We start from the raw sequence: 14004 nt of genomic DNA, 5'->3' as shown, positions 1-14004 counted from the left end.
CGGGGTCCAAACTCAGAGGTGGAAGAAGTATTCAGATTATTTACCTAGGTAAAAATACGTATTACAAGTAAATGTCCTGCATTCAAATTTGTCAATTGCCCAAGTGAAAAGTATTATCATCTGAAAGTCAAATGAATAATTATGTTATTAGTATTAAATACATATAAGTATTTTTACAACTTGTATTTAGAAATACTCTGTTGTAATTATTGATGCATAAATGTGTTCATCCATTCAATGTGGCATCTGCTACAATGGGGTTAATGTATGATGTTACTTAATAATACAATACATTATATGATAATTACATTTTAATTGTATTCATTTCTTATTTCATAGTTTCTCATTATTATTATTTTTATCGCTGATCTTATTTTTAAGATTGTATTAATCTTTATGAATCTGTGCTGTCCTGTTTTTCACTCTCACCCTGTTGCTGTTTGAACTACTGAATTTCCCGACGGGGATTAATAAAGGTCCATCTTATCTTATCTTAATGTATAATTTGATTTACTTCGATCTACTGTACTGTGTAAAAACACCACAACAATATTACAAAAAATATACTGCATCAAGCAAACTATTGTAAAGGTAAAAGTATGAGCATAACAAATAAAGAAGTGTAAACATTTACATTATTATTATGATTGAATTAAAATTAAGATAATAAGATTAGATATACTTTATTTGTCCTAAAATATTGATGTTTTTTCATTATAATAGCCTGTGAAAACCATAACAAATAAGTGATTAAATGCTACAGTATTCAGCAAACACAAATGCAGAGCTGCAAAAAACTGGTAAACAAACTAAGGTCTACAACACCCAGTTGTCTTTGTGTATTTGTGAATGAAGCGACATCTCATGGTTAAATTTGTTTTGATCTGGTCTGAAGCCTCTTCTCTCTCCTGCGTGAAGACCCTCTTTCCTCTGTTGTTCCTCTGTACCTCCTGTTTTCACTTCCTGTCCACCTTGCTGTTTATATCTCTATGCAGCCTGTCAATGTTTCTGTATTTTGCCACTGCTCTGATGGATTCTCCAGCCTCTCCATCAGTGGATCTCTCTCCGCCTCCCTCACTCTTTCTCTTTCTTGCCGTGATGCTTTTCTACAATTAGGGAGGCGTGTGGCGCAGTGGATAGAGCCTTGGTGTTGGGATCAGGGCAGGGGCGGACTGGGGGGAAAAAGTGGCCCGGGGATTAATTGACAGACAGGCCCACTTAATGCGCAGCATGTATTGGCCGGCGACGAAAGTATGTTTCTTAACAAAAAACCCTATGCATTTTATGTTATTTAGGACCATTATTCATATAGTAATCACATTACCTGAGCCCTTGAGTTGCCTAGAGCAAAATAGTTACAGCATATATTTATTGACATACATATATTATTTGATTGATTTGAGGCAAAAGTGACTGCACCCAAAACAATAAACCTGCTAGCTAACTAGCCTAAACTCAGTAACAGAATGTGGGCAACACGTTCTACGCCACAGCCGCGCGACCTCTGAGTAAGACGTCACTTCCCCCTTTTTGTCCTACGGGTACAGCCACTCCTCCTGAACCCCCGTTTCCCTGCCAACCCCCTGAAAAAAAAAGAAAAAAGGGAGTGGCCGGAACATTTACAAATGTGGGCCCACCGGGAAAACTCCCGGTATTCCCAATGGCCAGTCCGCCCCTGGATCGGGGGGGTCACAGGTTCAAACCCCACTGCTGTCAGCATGTCGTTGTGTCCCTGGGCAAGATACTTCACCCCAAATTGCTCCTGTGGGGATTGCCCACAGTATTGAGTATGTAAGTCGCTTTGGATAAAAGCGTCTAACAAGTGACATGTAATGTTTAAAACATAAAAAAACAAATCAGTTATGTAAAACTATATTGAAATAGCATTTCATACTACAGAGACTTACCTTCAGTGCCTCATGGGGTGTTAGGTTGAACCACTGGCTCAGTTTAACCCCCAAGCATGTGGCTCACTTTGCCCCACAGCCTCTTTTTGGAAAGAAACTGTCTAGTTTAGTCCTTCATGCTCATCTTTAGCTAAAGTATTCACAGGGTTTTACATCTTGTTAAATAGGTGCATTTGCTTTGACAGAACAGTAATTATACCTGACATGTTGAAAATTTACTTTGACAAGCAGAACATGGTTTATTGTGAAAAATAACCCATTTACCACTTTACCATGTGCTCCATACAGCCAAATATAAATGATGGGTGCTTCCTGAATCGATGGTCACATGATATCAAATGTGGACAGTTCCCTAAATAAAAGGGGTGGGTCAATTTACCCACCTACCGGGCATCTTATGTGTGTAGAGTTCTGATGGTTATACTGCAGCAGCAGCTCTCTTATTTAGCAGATCAAATAAAGCTAACAGTCGCTAGCTGTGCCTAAACGGCCCTGGCGAAGCACTTCTCAGAAGCTGCAGGTTTATCATTCTTACTGCCTTCAGAAGTTGCAGGGATTCAGGGAACTTATACTATAAAGCAGCTGTTTAACTTTTGTCTAGTTTCTGAACAGATATGAGGAGCTGTGAGCTCTGATGGCTAACAGCTAACAGTTGATGTTTGGTTTTGTGGTTCGCATTGAAGATGACGTCACGGCTCCGCCTACACTGCTTTACTATAGTTACTGCCCCAGCTACTAAGCTGTAATGGAAACACAGCATAAAGTGAGCCTGGCCTAACAAGGCCTAACCCCCAGTTTCTACCGGGTCCGGCTGCTCCGCGTTATGGCTGCACCGCGTTATGGCTGTGCCGCGGCGGTCGTACGGATCGCGGCCACTCTAGTCAATGGGTCTATTCCACCACACGCGCCGTGTTACGGCTCAGACGCGTCCCAGAAGCGTCCCAGAAGCGGCTCGGCGCAGCGCTTCTCTAAAATTAGGATGAATCCTATTTTTGCCGCGGCGCAGCCGTAACGTAAGGTCGGGCAGGCAGCCCCTCCTCGCAGGAAGTGGAAAGGTGAGCATCCGGGCCAGGCCCATCCCCCACATATACTAATTTAGCAGACCCCCCTCCTTCATCACAACACCTCCACTACGATACGCACAATGGACGACGAGGTTTTCATCATGGAAGTGGAAAAACACACTATTTTATATGATGTAACCAATGCTTACTACAAGGACAACATCGGAAAGGACAAGGCCTGGTCTTTAGTCGCTGCAGTTTGTGGAGTGGAAGGTAACAACTATATATTAATGTTTTAAAGTTAATTAATACCCAAATTAAACCCGAATCAATAACAAAACTGCGAGCCTGCACGCACAACGCTATGCTTCTGAAACGCTTCTGGGAAGCGTCCGGTGGGTTAGGCGCTAGACCAAAATCGCGGCGCAGCCGTGACGCGGCGCAGCGCGGCGCAGACGGACCCAGTGGAAACTGGGGGTAACTATATCGTACTAAGCCGTTCGAGACATTGCAATCAGTTGAAAGCTATTTGCGTCCCTTTATCAGGCTGAAGGAGCCTAGGAGCGTCACAACTGCACGCCACGGGACCCTGACCAAATGTCGCTCCTGGACGATTATGGAGTGAGAGTGTGTTGGTTTTAAACCTATTTTTCAATCAAGTATTGACCCTTTGACTGGCATATAAAGCTTTGTTTCCTAGCATCTTGAGTCCGATTAAGAATTTTCATTGGTTCCTTATAACAATGATTACACATGTTTCCCTGTGGAGAGTTGCCCAGAAAATGTGTTTAACAGGGACATCTCTTTGTCTGGCCAGCCTCGAGAGCTGCATATCTCTTAAAGTGGACCTATTACTCTATATTGAAAAAATATATTGTAGGGCCATACCTATACAAAACATGTCTGTGGAGTTTTTTGCTTAAAATACAAAACAGATCACCCATTGTAGCCATGCTTCATAGCCTGCTCATACCCCTCTTTTGCAGCCCGGTTCCAAACAGGCTGATTCTGCTTTAAATTGAACATCTGCTGCTAGCCACGCCCCTTTGTAGCGTCACACAGCTTTCCCCTGCTAGAGAGATTTCTACCGGGAGATTTCAGCTAAACGCTGCCGTGATTAAATGCTATCTTATGCTCCGATAACCACCTCAAGCATTATTTCTGCAAAGTTTTTACCAGTATTGGATTCTGGTGATCTGCTTTACATGAATGCCTCTGACCAGTGCCAAAATAGTTTGGATACTGTGTACCATTGTGCATCATGTTTTATTACATATATATATATATATATATATTGTGAGTTTGGAATAAATATGCACTTTATGAAAATAATTAGTTGGTTACTGTTAGTAAAAAACTGGATGTTTGTTACACTTGGATATGTTTTCTGTAATACTTGTAACATAATTATTCTCCAGTTTATGCATTGGAGTGACTCGCAGTTAATGCTCGACATTCAATTCAAAACCTTTATTTATCCAGATAAAATCCCATTGAGATCTATTTTTCAAGGGAGACCTGCAGCAGTAGGTTCCACATGAAGACATAAAAACTAGGGCCGGGACTCGATTAAAAAAATTAATCTAATTAATTACAGGCTTTGTAATTAATTAATCGCAATTAATCGCATTTTTAATCACATATAAATATTTGACCTGAGAACAGTGAGAAGCAATTTTTTTCACATGGATTTTAGTATACCATTGAATAATGACTGAATACATAAGCTTAAGCAACAAAACATTGTTTATTTTTTTCTAGGTGGTACTTAACAAAGACCAACAGAAAAGTGCAATTTTTGCCATAAAGTGTAGCAATAGCATATTTAGGAATATAGTACATTTCAGAGATTCAGGTAGCCTATAGGTAGGTAGACCTTCTGTAAACTATAACACTTTGTTTTTTAAGTAAAACACAATACTTTCAAGTACATTCAGAACATTGGAAACCCTGACTATTAGAAAACATCTCTCTGTTGCTTCAGAGGCCATAACAGACTTTGTTGATTTACCAACAGTTGATTTAAAAAATCTAATCAATTTCAGTCCAACTCTCTCAATAACCTTGGCCAAAACAATAAACAGTTCAACATAAAGTGCCAGTTGCACCAACAACGTAATAAATAGTTCAACATAAAGTGTACCATTTAAAATAAAATAAAAAGGTGCCAGTGATTGACCTCAATCCCTCCTATTCTTCCAATATCCTGATGAAAAATAAAATCTCTCTGTTGCATAGGCCACTGTTTGATCAACGCAAATTGGGTGTGGGTCCTTGTACTCCGAGTTGGGCTAACGTCCACGCTAGTTTCCACACTAGCTGCTATATGTTTTGCATTGAGGTGATACTTGAGGCTTGATGTGCTGTGGTGATATGCAAATTCCTTTTTGCATAATTTGCAAACAACCGTGCTCTTATCGATGCTTCCATCCGTCCGTTTTTTAAAACAAAATGTCCCATCCACGGGGCCAACCAAAGCGGTCTCATCAGCTTCTTCGTTCACGTTTGACTATTGTTCACTGTGGTTTGTTGTTGTTTGAAGTCATGAACGTTAGTTGGTGCTCCAGTATAATCGGTACCCCTGAAACTCATCCAGTGAGAAACGTTCCGCGGTGCAAAAATAAGTGCGATTAAAATGCGTTAATTTTTTTAACGCGTTAATTTTTGTGTAATTAATCAATCTTAATTAACGCGTTAAAGTCCCGGCCCTAATAAAAACATAAACAACAGAACAACAAAAGGACATCATACAGCAACAATTACAGGGATTACAATTTACATATCTATCCACATGTACAGGTACCAACAGCATCTGGTTGTGGAGCATCCAACCGAGCTTTAAAAACATGTAGTGGTACCAGCTTGGTCATTTTCCATTCTTTTTGCAGACTGTTCCAAGTTAGTGGAGCTGCACATCTAAAAGCTATCTTCCCTAAGACAGTCCTAGCACTTGGCACATTTAATAAAACCACAGCATGAGATCTCAGGCAATAAGTACTTTCAATTTGCCGAGAGATCAGGGAGCAGATATAAGATGGTACTTTATCCAACATGGCTTTGTAAATGAAAATGTACCAGTGACTGAGCCTCCGTACAGTAAGTGATGGCAAAACCGCCTTGGTTTACAGTGTACAATGATGTGCTTTACAGTTTGTCACAAATCTCAGTGCACTGTGATAGTAAAACCTTATTGTGGTGTAATTATATATCCAAAGCAGTCAGAAGTCAGAAAATCATTCGTGATGTTTAACCACTCAGAAGAAAGCCCATCAACATGAACACATTGAGACCTTTCAGGGAGGTAGTTCATCTTTTACATATAATAACGGACAAAGTAAAGAATGAAGTGTAGGCTATGTTTAAATGTTCGGAATTTGACCGTGTATGATGGTCCTCTTGAGTTGCCGTACAGCCAATGGCGTACAGCCATTGCTCCGTTTTCATGTTTTTTTAACATGTTTTTCACAAACATTTTCACACGCTAGGAGTATAGGAATACTTCAATTCGGTTCGTCATGATCTGTAGATGTGATTTGCCCCCGAGCACCCCTGGGTAAATTACCGTACAGCCAATCACAATGCGTACAATGCGTGACGTCATTGGTAAGAGACGGACCCCGAACACATCGTGTACCCCGAACACATCGTGTACCCCGAACACATTGTGTACCGACAGCGGCACTGTGCACCCTTCGGAGGCTGCATTTGTAGACCGCACACGTCACTTCCGACGAAAGAAGGCTGTCCCAATTTTAAAAAAAGACGAGACTCCTCCGAATGCGGCCCACGAATGCAGCCTTCTTTTCCCGGATTTGGAGGATACATCTGATGTACCCTCCGCGGTCTACCATATCCCAGGTTGCAATGCGCGCAGGGAAGAGTGAGTTTTTTTCAAATGAAATGGCTGTCCGTTCTCCCCAGCAGAGTGGATTTAAAAGCAGCAGCAAGCGGAGGAATCACTAATAAATGTGAGTATTGGGTTTTAACTTACTTTAAATGAACTAACGTCACACACATCAAACCCAAGGGGCATTAAAACGTACATTTTTTCATTAAATAATACGGATAAATACGTGATGCTAACTAGCTAGCTGGACGTGCTGCACTGTTGGTTCACACTTATTCTTAATTAAATTCAGAAGTTTACAAAAGTCATACAGAGATCTTGGCTCTGTTATAGATAAGTTCTACTTTATGTTACATAAATAGACCAAAGTGAAAACATTTAGACCGGTATAGCCTACAGTACGGTGGGATTTATAAAATGCTACCCTGACGTGTAGCTGCTGTTAGCTTTATTTATTTTTCTGACATTTTGCAATGTTTTACTGTTTATTAAACTTTGGGACAGCATTTCCACCTTTGTATTCAACTCATGCTGCTTTGAGGTAGGGCTAAAAGAAAAGCCTATTTTAAATATTTCCACCATATTTGATCATCTTTTATTTAGGTTAAAGTGTATTTAATTGAGCCTAATGCCATAATAATAAGACAATCAAAAATAGACAGCAGCCTTTAGCTTGATGTTAGTTTGTGCTGTGCTGTCAAAGGGATGCACGTGTGACTGTCATTTCATCTCTTTAGTTTTTTAGAAACCAGAAGAGTAAATCATTTTAAATGATTCCTTAGGATTGTTTGTCTGAAATGCTTAGAGTTACATTTTGCAATAATACTTTTGCAACCTTGTGTTTAATATGATTAATTCACCTTTTTTCTTTTTCTCTTGCTTTTCTCTGTAATTAGGACAATTCTGGAGAAATTGATCTGCTGGAGAAGGACCCCTAATCTGAAAAGTGCACAGCGGATCATCAGGACAGAGCTGCCATCCACCTGGACCCCCCGAGGTGCTGGAGAAGGACCCCTAACCCCAGCGGATCATCAGGACAGAGCTGCCATCCACCTGGACCCCCCGTGGTGCTGGAGAAGGACCCCTAACCCCAGCGGATCATCAGGACAGAGCTGCCATCCACCTCGACACCCCGTGGTGCTGGAGAAAGCAAAATGGCATTCAGGAACCTCCTCCACCCAGACCTCTGCTTACTGCCATCCTACAGACTTGTGTCTTAGTTTCAGAATTTGATTTTGTATGTGTTGTGCACCGACAGAAATGCTAGAGAGGTTCATGTTGTTTATGTTTGCTTTCTCTCATTTCAGACTTCCTGATTGTTTTCACCCTGTGCTCATCAGCGTCAGTCCCGCCGCTGATTGGTCTCACCTGGTTCTCATTACCCTGTGCTTAAATTCACCTGTCTCACAGTGTTCTTTGTCAGTTCGTATTGTCTTATGCTATGGTCAGGTTGATGTTTCTTGTGCTCGTGAAAAGTTTCATTCCTCACTGCGTGAGCGCTTTCAGTTTTTGTTCGCTATTTTTGTCATTTCGACTAGAGATTGATAGTTACCCTTTTTTGTTTTGTTCACTGCTGTATTGGAAAATAAAGTATCTAACAAATACTTTACCTCTGTCTCCCGGGTCGTGCAATTGGGTCCTACATCCTAACTGTTTGAGTTCGTAAAAGAACGAACTGACCATTATGGACACAGCCGACCCAAGAGCGCTTCACACCGCTCTGTCAGCACATGGCGTAAAGATTTTTCATCGCGAGGAACAGCTGGGCATAGTCAGCCAGGAAATGCAAGAGCTGAGAGGACGCCAGGCCGGGATTCAGGAAGACTTATCTACACAGATGCAAAAACTGGTTACCCAAATGAATCATTTTGTCACTCCCCAACAGACTGCTCCTCCGGTGACGTCATCCACAGCTGAGAGGTTGCCTGTCAATACTCCAGCTGACTATCCAAGTCAGGCGGTTTCTTCCCCTTTACGGCTGGCTCTTCCGGAGAGATTTTCCGGAGATTCCTCGAATTGTAGAGCCTTTCTGGTGCAGTGCGATCTGCATTTTCAACACAACCAAGGAGCTTTTTCATCTGACCATGGTAAAGTGGCGTTTATTGTGTCACATTTAACGGGAAGAGCTGCAGCCTGGGCTACTGCAGAATGGTCTAGAGCAGCGGTTTTCAAAGTGTGAGGCGCGCCTCCCCTGGGGGGCGCCAGAGAGCTTCAGGGGAGGCGCAGCGTGAGACACAAAAGAACGAGAAAAAGACGAGTAAAGTGACACTTGCCCACTTGTGGCTGTCTGTGGAGACCGAGTTCCCCCACCTCGCCAAAAAGGCTGTAAAAGTGCTCATTCCCTTCACCTCCACCTACCTGTGTGAGTGCAGGTTTTCCGCATTGACTTTGATCAAAAGCAAGTACCGGTAAAGGCTGCAGCCAGAGTATGATCTGTGTGTATTCCTGTGTGCATCAAAGACGCAGACTCATTGTTCCCACTAAAGTAGGGGTGAGTGTAATAAGGAGGCAAAGTTGACGTTCAGTGTGTTGCCGGGAGCATATAAGGATTTATCCACCATGTTGAAAATGTTAAAAAAAATATGTCTTGAGAACACGGCGTGCGAAAATATACGGGTCGTGCTGCAGCTAGATGTGCCTGTCCTCTGTAAGAAGGTGTCGGCGATTGACATGCAAGGAAGAACGGCTGTCCACAGGCTGTTCCAACTTTAACAACTGTATTAACTCCCAGGGTAGTGAATTCAACATGCAATTGTAATTGGGTGTGTGGTATATTTTCATGCACGGACACGCATGTTCCACAACACACAAACTGAACAACACTCAATTTTCCGATCGCTACCAGTATCCTTGCGATCTTGTTATAATAACAAGTGCACGTTACTGATGCAATATGGTTGAGACCATTCAGGCTTATTCTAGAGGGGTGCAAGGAATAGACCAAGTAGTGGGGGAGTTTTATACAATATGTTTAAAACATAAAAATAAAAAGGTTTAAAAAAGTTATTGTTTAATGTTTTAAGGAGGTGACGCTACTCAGCCAATCAAATCGGTGCAGTCAGCACAATAGATTCAAACACACACACACAGAGACGAGACAAGAGGAGAGAAACAGTCGGAGTAATTTCAAATGGCGGAAGGTAGACAGCGAAAACAGAGCATTTAATTACATTTTCTCTTACTGGACCTCTTTGAAATGCAACTGAATACCCCTGCATTATAGCAACAACAACAATAATAATAATAATAATAATAATAACAGCAATAATAATTGGGAGGGGGGGCGCGGCTGTTCTTATGTTGTCTGAGGGGAGGCTCACCTACCCACACTTTGAAAACCCCTGGTCTAGAGACACCGAATTATGTTACTCATTGGCCGATTTCATAGAGACTATGAGTCGCATTTTTGACCACTCATCGCCTGCTACAGAGGCCAGCAGAAGACTGTTTCAAATAGGTCAGCTCAACCGTTAGGTGGTTGATTATGCCATCGAGTTTCGTACAGCAGCAGCGGACAGCGGATGGAATGTTCTGGCTCTTCATGACGCCTTCAAACTGTTAAAAAACCAGCTGGCTCCACTGGAAACACCCCGGGATCTGGAATCCCTCATCGCTGTGGCCATCTGGATCGATAACCGTCTTCGGGAAAGAGAGGGAGCTTCGACGCATCTGAGATGTAATTCCCAGCTTCCAGAATTTCGTCTCGGAGGGTCGCGCCGCCAGCTGAGGATTTCCAGCCCATGTTACCGGACCGTCAGAGGACTACACTTCCGAATGACTCCGGTGAACCCATGCAGCTGGGAAGAACCAGGCTTTCTCTGGAGGAGAGGCAGCGCCGTCTGCGGGAGGGTTGTTGTTTCTACTGCGGCCAGCCGGATCATCAACTCGCTTCATGCCCGGGAAAGGATCGTGCTCACCAGTCAAAAAGAGGGCGCTGGTGAGCAAGTTTCCCGCAGACTTCCCTCCTCGACCTGTTACTCAGGTAAACATTTGTATTAACAATCAGACCATTGATCAGGGTGTGTTAATAGACTCAGGGGCTGACGAAAGCCTTATGGACTGGGGCGTAGTAAATCAGCTAGAGATAAAGACTGTTCCGCTATCTCATCCTATTAATGCCAGTGCTTTAGACGGCCGCTTGTTGTTCACAGTTACCCATTGTTCTGAGCCCATTCAGATTACTGTGAATAAGGACCATACCGAGAGCATGTAATTTCATATTTTTGAGTCGGCTCAGCACCCGATTATTTTGGGGTTTCCATGGCTGAAGAGCCACAATCCTCACATTGACTGGTGTTCAGGGAAAATTAAGGAATGGGGAGAGGGTTGTATGGGCAGGTGTAAACTTTCGCAACCTGTTAATGCACCAACAGACTCTAGTAGAAACAGTATAGATCACCCTGACTATCCTGATCTACAGAAGGTACCTCCCTGTTACTATGATTTAAAGGAAGTCTTTAACAAGTCCAAAGCCCTGTCGCTACCTCCTCACCTAGATTTTGACTGTCCCATTGATCTCTTACCGGGAGCCCCCATTCCCAAGGGGAGACTTTACTCGATTTCGAGACCTGAAAGAGCAGCAATGGACGAATACATCTCCTCTTCACTCAAATCAGGGATTATCCGTCCTTCATCTTCTCCAGCCGGAGCGGGATTTTTCTTTGTGGGAAAGAAAGACGGGTCTCTGAGACCTTGCATAGACTACAGTCCACTAAATGGCATTACGGTGAAAAACCGCTATCCTCTGCCACTCATGTCATCTGCTTTTGAACTGCTTCAAACTGCCAAGATATTCACCAAGTTAGATTTAAGAAATGCTTATCACTTGGTTAGAATAAGAAAAGGGGATGAGTGGAAGACAGGATTCAACACTCAGAGTGGTCATTATGAGTACCTAGTAATACCTTTTGGACTATGCAATGCACCGGCTGTGTTTCAAGCTTTTGTGAATGAGGTTTTGCGGGAATTTTTGAATATTTCAGTGGTTGTGTATCTGGATGATATTCTGATTTTTCTCCCCAGACGCAAAATCTCATGTTAACCATGTCCGCCAGGTTTTGCAGAAACTGCTGGAGAATCAGCTATATGTTAAGGCAGAGAAAGGTGAGTTCCACACAGAAGAGGTGTCTTTCTTAGGATACATAATCTCACCTAATCATATGCAAATGGATCCTGCTAAAATCAGTGCAGTATCCCAGTGGCCCACACCAGACTCCAGGAAGAAAGTTCAGCAGTTTTTAGGGTTTGCTAACTTCTAGGAAGTTTATTAGGAATTTCAGTTCTGTTGCTGCCCCTCTGCATGTTCTGACTTCTCCTAAGGTTCCCTTCAAGTGGACTCCCCAGGCGGACTTTGCTTTCCAACGCCTCAGAGAGAGATTCACATCAGCTCCCATACTCACCATTCCAGATCCCCAGCGCCAGTTTATGGTCGAGGTTGATGCTTTCAATGAGGGAATTGGAGGAGTATTGTCTCAACGTTCTGCAGAAGACAACAAAATGCATCCATGTGCTTACCTATCGCGGAAGTTGACTACGGCAGAGCGGAATTATGACGTGGGAAACGAGGAACTGTTAGCTGTAAAAGCTGCCCTCGAGGAATGGAGACACTGGCTAGAGGGTGCAGAGCAGCCGTTTTTAGTCTGGACAGATCACAAGAATCTGGAATATATATAAGAAAGGCTAAACGTCTCAACTCCCGTCAGGCCAGATGGACACTATTCTTTAGTAGATTCAACTTCACACTCTCCTTTCGTCGCGGGTCTCAGAATCAAAAACCTGATGCTTTGTCTCGTCTTTACGATCCAGAACCACTTGCGGTAGAGCCCAAGACCATCCTTCCACTTAACCTTGTGATCGGAGCCTTTTCCTGGCAAGTTGAGTCGGACGTTAAAAAGGCGAATGGCATGAATCCAGCACCTAGCGAGTGTCCCAACAATCTGCTGTTTGTTCCTGAGGCTCTTCACTCCAAGGTCATCCACTGTCAACCAGGACAATGTTCAGGGTTCAACAACGTTTCTGGTGGCCAGCCATGAGGAAGGATGTGGCAGAGTATGTAGCGGCTTGTCCGGTGTGTGCTTGTAATAAGACCTCATCTCAAGTCAAGATGGGCTTGCTCCAGCCGCTGCCGATTCCCCAAAGTCCTTGGTCACACATTTCGATGGATTTTGTGACAGGAGTTCCTTCATCCAGAGGCAAGACTACGGTCCTAACAGTGTTGGATCGATTTTCAAAGATGGCTCACTTCATCCCATTGACCAAGCTTCCCTCTGCCAAAGTCACCGCAGAGGTCATGATGAAACACGTATTCAGGATCCATGGATTCCCTGATGACATTGTTTCCGACAGGGGTCCACAATTCGTTTCTGGAAGGAGCTTTGTCGACTCATAGGTGCCACCGTTAGCTTTTCATCAGGACATCACCCTCAGTCAAATGGACAGTCGGAGCGTCTGAACCAAGAACTAGAGACTACGCTACGTTGTCTCGTTTCCCGGAACCAGACCACCTGGAGTGACCACCTCACATGGGTCGAGTTTGCCCACAATACTCTTCCTACGGCAGCCACAGGTCTCTCTCCATTCCATTGTGTCAATGGTTTCCAGCCTCCGCTTTTTCCTAACAACGAGGAAGAGGTGATGGTTCCATCGGCTCATGCCATGATCAGACGTTGTCGCCGAGTTTGGGCTGGTGCTCGCCAGTCTTTTCTCCGAAGTTTAGCTCGGATGAAGGCTGTTGCAGACGTCCATCGTAGGGTCGCTCCCTCCTACAGTCCAGGCCAAAAGGTTTGGCTTTCCACTAAGGACTTACCACTCCACGTTGCCCCAAAGAAACTGGCTCCGAGATTTGTGGGTCCTTTTCCGGTGTCCAGAGTCATCAACCCGGTGTCTGTACGCTTGCAACTCCCCAGAACTATGAGAGTTCATCCAACGTTTCACGTCAGTAAGATCAAGCCGGTGTGTGAGAGCACACTTGTTCCCGCCTCCAAGCCCCCTCCACCACCCCAGTTCTTTGAAGGGGGTGAGGTTTACAAGGTCCGTAAGCTACTGGAGGTCCGTAATAGGGGGAGGGGGAAGCAATTCCTGGTAGACTGGAAGGGTTATGGTCCTGAGGCTAGAAGCTGGGTAGCTGCTTCATTTATCGTAGACAACCCCTGATTGGTCTCACCTGGTTCTCATTACCCTGTGCTTAAATTCACCTGTCTCACAGTGTTCTTTGTCAGTTCGTATTGTCTTATGCTATGGTCAGGTT

This window comes from Notothenia rossii (assembly GCF_949606895.1).
Source record: "Notothenia rossii genome assembly, chromosome: 10".
Lineage (NCBI taxonomy): Eukaryota > Metazoa > Chordata > Actinopteri > Perciformes > Nototheniidae > Notothenia > Notothenia rossii.
Note: the sequence above shows the minus strand (reverse complement) of the source record.